At 44.3% G+C, this 12,434-nt stretch overlaps 1 long non-coding RNA gene across 3 annotated transcripts in view; it reads left to right on the forward strand.

Annotated features, from left to right (window-relative positions):
• Positions 1–12,434, forward strand: part of LOC111098563 — an 83,952-nt gene that overhangs the window by 43,200 nt on the left and 28,318 nt on the right. The window lies entirely within an intron of this gene.

A 12,434-nucleotide genomic window follows, 5' to 3' on the forward strand; every position in this document is an offset into this window, starting at 1 on the left:
TTTTTTGCATCTGACAAGTTGACAGTGACACTATCTGATTATGGGATGTGCAACCCCCTTCTTCCTTGATGGGTATGTAAGAGTTTGGTTGGTCGCAGGGGAAAGAAAATATCTTAAATGTTTGACATTTATAAATAATGTTTATTACTTTGGTTCTAATGAAACTTTAAGAAGAAAAATGGTAATGTTTTGCAGTTCTATAGAAAACTCCAAGTTTTTTGAAGTTCTTGATGAAGTGAAGATGCCTAGTTCCTTAGCGGCTTCCATAGCTGAACAGTCCTGGGACAAGAAGCTTTAGAAAGCTGGAACACAGATCTCCTGGTGACATTTTTTAGTGTTTCATAAGCCAACTCATGGCTGATGTCAAACCAGGGAGATTGTAAAACCTACCATGGTGATCACCGGTGTAAAGATTTATCTGGCATGACAAGAATAGGTTAACTAATGTCTCCAAGGGGGGGTGGAAGGGACACAAAGATAAGAAAGCTGACAACACATCAATGCTTGTCATTGCGAATTCACAAGGACACGTTTGTTTGTTTCGTGTTTGTTTAAACCTAACCTCATTCTGAAAAGAATCTGAGGAAGTCCTTACACATAGCACAGCAAGATAAAAAATAAAAATAAATTAGAAAACTGGAGCAAAGGGAAAATAAGCTGGAATACTAAAACGAAAACAGAATTTAGAAAAGTCATCAAGCAGAAAAGCATGCTGTGAAGTTCTGCATGATTATTCCAGTTGAGCCACAGACTCCTTTCTGAACAAGATATACGGATTTTCTACCAGTAGAGGCACAAAGGCCAGCCCCCAAATTCGTATTTGGACCCGTTTCCATGTGGCAGGTACAGCTAGATGGAAACTTTGTATGAGTAGAGCTCTGTCCTTACTGCTAGGGGCAAAGCCGCACCTATACTTCCTTAAGAAATTTTCTTTAAAGCCTTAATTTTCATTTGATCTTGGAGTGTCCATGAAAAAAAACCTCAAAGCCAGTTTCAAACTTCAAAGCCAGTTTCAAAGCCAGATGGTGAATTCCTTCACTCATTCATCAATGAATTGACAATCTATTACTACCAAGAGCCATGCTAGCTGCTGGGGACAGAGGAACGTGTAGATCAGGGTTGCTGCCCACATGAAGCTGGGGGAGACAGACAGGCCAGTAACTTGGCAGGGTTGGGTGCTGGTCATAGATGTATCTGTGGGTGTACAGAATTGGGGCACACTATAGTGTAGGGGGTCATGAAAAGGGAAGTCCCCAAGAAGTAGAAACTGATATTCTTTTGGCCTCTGTGGGTTTCATTCATTCATTCATTCATTCATTCAGACCAGGGACTTATAGAGTCACAGCTCCCTGAACCTTATCGTCAAATGGCACGTCTTTAACCTCATGCCTTTCTAGTTTTCTTTCTAGATTATTTATTTATTTATTTATTTATTTATTTATTTATTATAATAAATTTATTTTTTATTGGTGTTCAATTTGCCAACATACAGAATAACATCCAGTGCTCATCCTGTCAAGTGCCCCCCTCAATGCCCGTCACCCATTCACCCCCACCCCCCGCCCTCTCCCCTTCCACCACTCCTAGTTCGTTTCCCAGAGTTAGGAGTCTCTCATGTTCTGTCTCCCTTTCTGATATTTCCTACCCATTTCTTCTCCCTTCCCTTCTATTCCCTTTCACTATTATTTATATTCCCCAAATGAATGAGAACATATAATGTTTGTCCTTCTCCGATTGACTTACTTCACTCAGCATAATACCCTCCAGTTCCATCCACGTTGAAGCTAATGGTGGGTATTTGTCGTTTCTAATGGCTGAGGAATATGCCAGTTTATACATAAACCACATCTTCTTTATCCATTCATCTTTCGATGGACACCGAGGCTCCTTCCACAGTTTGGCTATTGTGGACATTGCTGCTATAAACATCGGGGTGCAGGTGTCCCGGCGTTTCACTGCATCTGTATCTTTGGGGTAAATCCCCAACAGTGCAATTGCTGGGTCATAGGGCAGGTCTATTTTTAACTGTTTGAGGAACCTCCACACAGTTTTCCAGAGTGGCTGCACCAGTTCACATTCCCACCAACAGTGTAAGAGGGTTCCCCTTTCTCCGCATCCTCTCCAACATTTGTGGTTTTCCTGCCTTGTTAATTTTCCTCATTCTCACTGGTGTGAGGTGGTATCTCATTGTGGTTTTGATTTGTATTTCCCTGATGGCAAGTGATGCAGAGCATTTCCTCATGTGCGTGTTGGCCATGTCTATGTCTTCCTCTGCGAGATTTCTGTTCATGTCTTTTGCCCATTTCATGATTGGATTGTTTGTTTCTTTGCTGTTGAGTTTAAGAAGTTCTTTATAGATCTTGGAAACTAGCCCTTTATCTGATACGTCATTTGCAAATATCTTCTCCCATTCTGTAGGTTGTCTTTTAATTTTGTTGACTGTATCCTTTGCTGTGCAAAAGCTTCTTATCTTGATGAAGTCTAATAGTTCATTTTTGCTTTTGTTTCTTTTGCCTTCGTGGATGTATCTTGCAAGAAGTTACTGTGGCCAAGTTCAAAAAGGGTGTTGCCTGTGTTCTCCTCTAGGATTTTGATGGAATCTTGTCTCACATTTAGATCTTTCATCCATTTTGAGTTTATCTTTGTGTATGGTGCAAGAGAGTGGTCTAGTTTCATTCTTCTGCATGTGTCTTTCTAGATTTCTATTACTCCTGCTATACTTGCTTTTCAATCACAAAGAGAGAATTTGATAGACCTATATTTACATTCTAAAGTTGATTTCTGAAAACTATTTCTACATTTCAAAAAAAGTGATTTTATATTTATTCTACTATTTTGATTACCATAAATAACATAAAGAGAAAAAAAGTCAAATTGGAAAAAAGTGCTGGAAGCTAAAAGCAGAGAATCTTCATTGTGGTCTTAGGTTTGACTTCAATATCTCACCTGTTTAATGAGGATTAAAAGTGCCTGCTTCATAGAACGGGAGCTAAATTAAATACTGGATGTAAAGTGCTTAGTATCCAGACAATATTTGACAAATGCCAATTTCTCCTTGGACTAGAAATTATCATTTATTTATTTATTTGGACTAGAAATTATCTTGAAGAGATGTTTTTGTGATCAATTCAGTTTTCCATCAAACATTCTTTTTCAATGTATACCAAGCAGAGTAATGGGGATAAGGAGAAGGAAATCACTCTGCCTACTAGAGGCAAGTCTGTGACCCCTGGATCATTGGTACCCACCTTCATGGTCACAGGGTCTTAGTACCTCCTTCTTAACTCCTTCATGAGAATTTTCCCAGTGTATGGGATTCTCACAATTTCCCTGAGATCAATCTGTCAGATACTGTCAATGCCCAGTGTTAACAGCAAGTCTTCAGAGAGATCCCCCAATGATGCCTACCTCTCAATATCTTCACCCTGTATAAATCCCCTCCAAAATTTATGTAGAGGTGGCATTATGACTCACTTTGACCAATAGAATATGGTAGAAGAGATGCCCTATAACTCCCAAGGCTGGGTCTTAAGATATATTTGGTTTTCCCTTACACTTCCTGGAATTCACCCTCTTGAAACCTAGCTGCCGTGCTTTAAGAAGCCTGGGTCACATGCAGAAGTCACATGGAGGAGATCCAAGGTCCTTACTCATCAGCCCCAGCTGAGCCCCCAGTGACAGCCCATACTAACTGCTAAACATGTGAGTGGGCTTTCTTAGATGTGTTAGCCCAGCTGTGACTGCAGTCCCAGCTGGTAATACTCGAAGAGGATCTGACCCACCAAGCTCATTCAACACACATAATAGTGAGAAATAATGAAATGGTTGTGCTTTTAAGTCTTTATGTTTTAGGGTGGCTTATTACATAGCAATAGAGAGGTGAAACACCTAGTGTTGTCCTGTTCTTTGTCTCTTATTAATCTGTCATTGGCCAGTGTAATTTGCCTGGCTCCAGCTAGAGAACATAAGAAGGGTAGAAGATGAGATCTTTTCTTCCCCTACAATGCCACGGGGAATATAAGACAACATCTAGCTACCAGTATCCAGGCTGATGCCTTTTTCTAAGGACTTTGGAGGGCTGATCTGCTCAGTGCCTGCTGAGATTTGGGACATAAATGTCCCTTTTCACTTGACCCTCAGGTGGGATCATGTTGAGGCATATGTTCCTCATCATTTCCCAGAGTTTAACCATGGAGCTAAACTGCAGGACCTACTACAGCAGTGGGCTTAAAAATGTACCCCTTAGTGGCTTCCTTCTCTGGGGGAACCCAAATTAAGACCTCTTTATGGGATACACTGTAAAGGATTGTGTGTGGATGTGCAGGCTATTGTAATCTTAGAATGAGTATCTGTCAAACCCCTAATATTCTCCCTACCACATAGTAGGTGTTCAAGGAGAGTAATGTACATGTATTGAGCACTTACCATACACACATATTCTCAGCATTGTATACATATGGCTTATTTAATTCTTATAACACCTTCCCAGATAGGTATTATCATCATCTCCATTTTGTAGATGAAGAAGCTGAGGGTATGAGAGATGAAATGTCTTGCCCCCTGGTTACTCAGCCAGTAATCGGCAGAGCTCGGATTTGAACCTAGGTTGTGTGACACCAGAGGCTACCCTGTAAAAAGCAAAAAGCACAGGACTACACCACTTCTTACCAACATATAGCTCCATCTATTAATGGCAATGAAGGGACCCCAGGCTTTAAATGTATTCAAAATATTAAAATTCAAGGGGAAAAGAACAAGACTGCTATTTGGTTAAAGAGATGTGTTATTTAGGAGCTAGCTATATAAACTCAACCCAAACGTGATTTGGACTTTCTCTGTATAAGCCCAACAATCAAAAATGGAAGGTACAGAGGCACAGACTTTGGCTCATTATATAGGAGAGCTTTGTAATGCTCAAAAATATTCAACAATTAAACAGGCTGCTTGAGCAATTTCTTGAACACTAAGAGCAGTCATGTAATTTGTGCTGGTGCTGTGAAGGGGTTTTGTGCATCCAATGGTGGTTATATGATAAGATATTTAAGACTCTGCAGACCCCAAGATTCAACAACACAAATTAATTGGTACTTATGATCCTAGACTGTTACTTATGTCTGTCAGTGAGATATTACTGTCTCTAATGTGGAAATTTATGTACTGCACGCTTTCCTTCCATCCTCTGGTTCCTTGCAGGGCTGTTACAAAGATAAGAAATAATGTGTATAAAGTCCCCGGAACACAGGAGGCCAGCATGATGGGGACATCAGGTGGTGCCTATTATGATATAGACTAGATGCTCTCTCCTTTTGTTGACCATGTAGAAGGAGGCCAGATGTGTGCTGAACCTTCAGATAAATGGTCCCCTTATTTCTTACAAGAACACTCGGGGTACGTTTCTTATCCTTAGGAGCCAAGGCACTAGGGTGGAGAGAGGTACCTAAGGTCAGGGCAGTTCAATGGTGGCATCATATCTGCCTGATTCCAGAGCCCTTTCTGTTCCCTCCCTGCAGCCTCTGAATGGCACCAATCAATTCTTATCCATCACGACTCAGGATCTTTTCTAAAACAACCTTTTCTGATTTTTGGTGAGAACAACAGGAGTTACTTAATTGAAAGAAAGGGCATTTTGCGGTAAGAAAAGGTTGTCATTTTGTTCCTTTGACTATTGGCCCTTAAAACATACACACGATTAATGAACTCACTGTAAGCAATCTTTCTCAAATTATTTTCCCCTGAATCCCACAGAAATTGTGATTGTTTTATAGTAACTGCTGCTGTGACACAAAGTGCCTTCAGCAAACATCAAACGTGGTTAATGCCTTCACCAAGGGGAACAGCTGCCTGTGGAATAATAGACCAGCCAGGTGGGATTGCCAGTGACAGCTTTGGCCTCATGATACATAAGCTATAATCTGGCCCAGGTGAGCTTCACTTGGAATAAAATGAATGTATTGAAATGCATCTTAAAAATATTAGCTGGACAGATTTTTTTTTTTTTTGCAAAAATTTTGCAAATGTTCTTAATTTTGCTTAATGTTCTTCAAACTGCAACTCTACAAAATAGAACAGAAAACTCCAGACCTGGTGTAAGAACGCAAGTTCCCGACACTCCCCTCGGGCAAATAATTTAACTTGTTTGGCCCTCCATTTTTAAAGAATAAAAGGAAGATAGGGAGAAGGGAAAGAGAAAGAAGAGAAAAGGAAAGCGGGAGGCATAAGGACCAGAGTTGGAGGCAGGAGAAAGAGGAAGAGGAGAAGGAGAGGAAGATACAAGGAAAATCAGAGGGACTGGACATATTCCCCAGGCCACCCTGCACTGGAAGTCTGGATTCTCCGGTGACATGTGAGGTTTAGTTTCTCATGTCTGACACTGTGGCTGACCCAGTGCCTCAGGGCTACATCTGCTGTTGTAGACACGGGCATGCAAATGAACCATGTGGCAATACTGCCATCAAGCCCCAAGTCCCCTCCCATCCCTGCAAGAGCAGAGCTTTGATATGTGACCTAGAACTGTGATAGCTGGAAACAGCTGCATGTCACGCAAAAGCAGAGAAGTTCCCTGGTGCGTGGACATCAGTGCTGGGCATGGGATGGTTGTAGCCAGTGGAAGGTGGGAGGGAATGTGTGCCTCTTCTTTCAGAATCCCCCAGTGCCTATCCTTCATCCCAGTCCCAGAGCAAAGTCCAAGTGCAGGAGAGCCACAGCCAGAACAAGGTCACAGCTGCCCCAGGAGAGGTGGACAGCAAGCATGAGCAATAGGCCTCGTTGTGTGAGCCGCTGAGAGCTGAGGGTTGTGTGTCTCTACAGAATGACTGTGTCATCCCAGTACTACTGGTTTTAGGGAGCCTTGGGGACTGGAAATATCACAGGCTACACTAAGTGGCAGGTCTCAGTGGTTCCCTCAACCACACCAGTCATGCCTGGCTCCAAGCTCCCACTCTCGCTGAAGTGGTCCCTGCAAGCACATTCATGCTGCAGGTGCCTCTTCTCCTCCCAGCTCAGGTTCACCCCACCTCCTCTTAATTTCTGATCCCAAGTGGAAACCAGAATGACTTTTCCCCCTGGTGGCTTTATTCTTAGCACTGGACCCATAGAGAATGAAAGAACCCTCTGTGTAGCTGTAACTCTCTCAAGGCACAAAGAACTTGCCAGAACACTGCGCTAAGAGACCTGGGCAAGCTTTAGCCTGGCTTCTAGCTGCACTAAATTGTGCCCCTAAAGGTGTCTCCTAGCTGAGTCAACGTCACTAAACCACTAAATGTATGTTGTCACAACCCATATTGACAAACCATGCTCAGTGGGTCTTTACCTAGCTGCCTTCTGTTGTTTCCATTCCTTCATAGCCATGCTAGTCCCTCCTTGTCCCTCTTCCACATCCCATGGCCCCTTCTTCTCCCCTCTCTTCTTCTCCCCTCTCTCTTCTCCCTTTAGAAACCTCATCTCTCTTGTCTTCAGTGGAGTTGAGCTCAGTTTAGCCTGGGGTTTCGCTCCCCTCCTGCAATAGTCTGAACAAAGTCTGTCTTAACACCTTCTGCAAAGGTCCAGTGTGCTTCTCTTTGGCACCAGGGACGCCAGTGTCAGGTACGTGGTATCTTTCATCTCTCAGAATGCCACACTGGGATGTTTCCATTTCTTCCCTCAAGGCATCTTCTTTCCATCATAGGATACGACAGCCCTTGGGATCCCTGGGTGGCGCAGCGGTTTAGCGCCTGCCTTTGGCCCAGGGCGCGATCCTGGAGACCCGGGATCGAATCCCACATCGGGCTCCCGGTGCATGGAGCCTGCTTCTCCCTCTGCCTGTGTCTCTGCCTCTCTCTCTCTCTCTGTGACTATCATAAATAAATAAAAATTAAAAAAAAAAAAAAAAAGGATACCACAGCCCTTCTGCCTGCCTTTGCGTGCAGCCTTCTCTGCTCAGGGTGGGGTTGGGGGTCCTTCCTCCCATGCCCTGCCCGAGGGACTCTCAAGATGCTCACCACTGAAGCCAGTCTCCCAATGGGGCTCTCATCCTGGCAAGGAAACAGCCAAGTGGAGCATTAGCACTTAACACATGGTGAGTAGGGAAAGCGAAGGAGGTGTGGGTATTCCAGGTAGAAGCACCAGCTGGAAAAAAGGTCTGGAGAGGCAAGAAGAAAAAAGGATGCAAGCAGGAAAATGTTGACATTTGAAGACAGGCCATGCAGATGAGAGTCCAGAGCCGACCATGATCAGAGCCACAGGAAGGTTGTAAGCAGGAACAGGGAGATGCACGTTTTAGAAAGATCACTGCCTTCATCACAGGATGGCCGGGAGAAGGGGATGGTGGAGAAAAAAAAAAAAATCCATCTTATTTACTTCTCACTACCCAGTATTTAGCACAGTGAGTGGCACGTGGCACTCAGTGTATACATCCACTCCCTAATTCATTAGCAAATGTCTAAATGCTGACATTTACCGAAGGGCTATTCTATGCCTCCTACTCAGCTAGGTGTCGGATAAACACGACTCATTTTATCTTCAAAACAAGCTGAAGGAAAAAAAAAAGCTGAAGGGAGAGATACTGTACTTATCCTCATTTTACTGGAGGTTTGGTTCCATAATCTATTCAGGGTTGCAGAGCAAGAAAGTGGTAAAACTGGGGTCTGACCCCAGGGGTCTGCTTTAAATACCCACATTCCTAACTACTGGGGCCCAGTGTTCCCCAAGCTCCCTGAAGATAAAAATCCTCCAAGGCACTCCTTACATCTACAGATCACCAGGGGTTTCTCAGCTGGGCTCCCAAAGCCTGCTAGTTTTTACTAGTCTATTCATTATTACAGGAGTCCCAGGTGATGCTTAACCACAGGGAAGTTTAGAAAACAGGTGGGGTATAACGAATCCCTGTTGAACTGTCCCAGAAGGTTACAAAAATGCCTGGTGAGAAGTGACAGTGCCTCAGTGGAAGCTGATAGGCATGAAGACGGGGAGCCGAGCTGGGAGGCATGCCAGCCCTGCCAGGGACCCCTCGTGTCAGGCTCTATCCCAGACACCACCCCAACATGATCTAAGCAGCAGGCGAGACCAGAAGAGGTGGAGAAGGGTCCTCAGTCACCCCCAAGTCATCACTGAAAACTCCTCAACCTTGCAGGAAGACCTGGGCACTGCCTAGCGGCAAGAGGTCCTCCTGCTGGGCTACAGGCTCCGCGTGAGCCAAGTCCATCTGCTGAGGATGTGCTCTCAAGTCTTCCCAGGTAGTCCAGCTCACACACTGCCTGGGACTGTTCCCCCTAGGGTGACCTGACTCTCTCCTTAAAGCAGCCCCACACATCCCTGTGGGCCATCCATGGGCACCAGACAGTCTCTGGGGCTCTAGGGATTTGGTTGGTCCCTTCTATCCCTCTTTGCTTTGCTTTTCTCTTCCTCCTTGTCTGGGTCCCCCAGGCTCTGCACTCTTGATTTCATCCCCCATGTCTGGCCGCATTCCTGACCTCTCACCTTGACAACTGCCTGAGATCTTCTCATCCGAACTGCAGCATCTATAAGGACTCTGGCTTAGACACAGCCCTCAAGCCTCTTGTCTCCCTTGTGGGGCTCACCTCCTGAGCCTCGCCAACCCCACCAGTGCCCATGGTCCTGCCAGGCTCTCAAAGACTGAGGCCCCACTGGGAAAAGACCGCTTGCCACTAACCCAAGGCCTTTTTCCTTTCTTTTTTTTTTATTTTTTAAGATCTTATTTATTTATTTATTTATTTATTTATTTATTTATTTATTTGAGGGAAAGAGCATGAGCTGGAGAGGGGCAGAGGGAGAGAGAACGAATCTCAAGCAGACTCCCCACTGAGCATGGAGCCCAACGTGGAGTTCAATCTCATAATCCTGAGCTGAGATCATGACCTCAGCCAAAATCAAGAGTCGGATGCTTAACCAACTGTGCCACCCAGGCCTTTCCTAAAAAGGCCATGCCTGTTGTGGAACTATTTTGGTGAGGATGCAAGGGAATGTAATTGGAACACACTTTGCCTAAATCAAAGATTTTTACATTTTAATGTGCAGACAAATTATCTGAGGAGCTTGTTAAAATGCAGATTCCTACCTGAGGAGGGAATGGGCAGGTGGTGGCGAGTCTGTACTGCTAACACGTACTCAGATGATCTCATGCTGCTGGCCCAGGGCCTCCTCACTTTGAGTGGAGAGGCGGGACTGATTCTCAGGCAAATGGCAGACAGAAGCATGTCACCTGGAAGCCAGGCCTCCCACCCTGGCTCACCTGAGCTAGGTGTCTTTCTGGCATCTCTGCAGCAGCCTGCTTCTGTCTACCATTTCCACGGTAATTACCAACTACGCTGCAATAACCAAGAGCCCTCTGAAGGCAAGAATGGGATCCTCTGGCTCTCCCTTCCCAGGCCCTGGCATATTTCATATTAGCATTTGTTGCTTGAATGAACGAATACAGTATGTCTAGGTAGATAAAATTAAGTGTACCAAAGACCTAGAGCAAGGCTCAGCAGACTCGCACTGCAAAAAGTCAGATTGTCACCATTTTAGGCTTTGCGAGCCACAGGATTTCTGTCACAACCATTCAGCTTTGCTGTGGACACTACATATATGAGTGGCTGTGGTTGGGCTCCAATCAAAGGATTTACAAAATAAGCTGCAGGTTTGGTCCAAAGGTCCTAGTTACCGATCCCCTAGCCTAAAGAATTCTTTTTTTAATTTGGACATTCAAGTTTGGTTATTTGTCCTTCATGTTTTTTAGGGTATCAACCAGTTCTTGTTGTTGCTGTTTTTCTGAATTATTTCAGGTCTACAAAGGTTACTGGGGAGAGGATTGATTCATTTAATCCTCTGTAGAATGAGAGCAAGACCCATCTACTTCAGGTCCCTTGATTCAGCCTCTGACACTCCCACCTAAAAGAAAGTGGTGTCCCTCTGCTTAACTGAAACTGGAACCTCGGCTTCCCTCACAGACCTGGATTTGATTTACTCTTCCAGCTCTTGGGTTTCCTCTTGACTCAGGGAGCGACCCTAGACCTTGGCTCTGGTGCAGGGAAGCCACATCTCCTTATAGGTCCACAGCATAGCCCAGCCCACTCTCTGTGGAACCTGAGGAAGCTCAAGTAACTATTGTCAAGAGAGGAGTGGGTAAGGCACCTGGCATGAAAGGCAATCTGTTCACATCTCTTTCTCCTCATCCTCCTCCTCCTCCTCCTCCTCCTCCCATTGTCTCTGGAGGAACACAAGGCTGCCTAGAAGATGCTGGTTGGAGAAAAGGGATGGCGGTCAGGCAAGGTCTCTTGACTTCCCTGCGAGAGTGACAAGGAATGTAACAAGCTCACAGATCACACCTTCTTGTCCAACTGTTTCCACCAGATTGGCTTCTCACTTTGAAAGATTGCCCAAGCAGGTGGCACAGGACAGACACCTCGGCGCTGTAGTGCAAACACCTTCCACCGTAATCCTACATCCTCTGGTAACACTTGTCATTTCACACATTTCTCAGGGAGCCCTTTTACCTGCTCTGTGTTTCTTGGGACCAGATTAGTGCAGACCTGTGAGGTTTTCACCAGTCCAAGGTGAAATGAGTAAAAGCATCTGAAAGCCCTCTCTTGTTACACCATAAGTGAATCCTCTGTTATTCCAATTCCTGTCCTTCAGTGCATTTCCCCAAATCTTTAATTATAGATTCATGTATTTGGCTCCCTACAGGCTGATATTTTCCCTGAGGAAAGAAACCATGTTTGTTTTGTTCACCTCTGTATGTCCAGCATAAAGGATGATTTTCAAAATATGACACAGCTGATATGGCAGAGCCAGGCCTTGCCAAACAGAGTGGAGAGGGGTCAGTCAGTTCACTGTACCAGCCTGTTCCAGCAGATGATCAGCCCTGCCCAAAGCCAAGCATGGGCTAAATTCTCCACCAGAATTTTGGAATGAATACATGAATGCAATGTGTTTTTCACAAAGCTAAGTTTAGTCAATTTAAAAAACCAAGCTTTATTCTAAGAGTATGCTTTTCTCACTTTCTGATGTGGGGAAATCAGAATACTCTTTCTGAAAGAAATTAGAGTGGTAGTAGATAGTAGAGCTTGTGTGCTTTCCATTTAATGTGTTATTCAGTAAAATTTTTAAATAATTGGAAAACTTGTCAGACCCCAAATTATTTTGAAACATTGAAAGTTTAATAAATCCAGGGTTTGGGGAAACTGCCCTATTCTATCTTTGGGCTATTTCTGTTGCTGTTTTTAAGATGTAATTAACATACAATAAAATTCATCCCTTTAAAATGTATAATTCAATGGGTTTTATCCCATTCATGGAATTACGCGCCCATTGCCACTAATTCTAGAATATTGTCACCACTCTACTAGAAACTTGGCACCTGTGAGCAGTCAGTTCCATTTCTCCCTGTCTCCTCCCCTGACAATCACTGATCTGCTTTGTGGCTCTACAGATTTGCCTATTCTGACCATTTTGTG

This window comes from Canis lupus, chromosome 13 (genome assembly GCF_011100685.1).
Source record: "Canis lupus familiaris isolate Mischka breed German Shepherd chromosome 13, alternate assembly UU_Cfam_GSD_1.0, whole genome shotgun sequence".
NCBI lineage: Eukaryota > Metazoa > Chordata > Mammalia > Carnivora > Canidae > Canis > Canis lupus.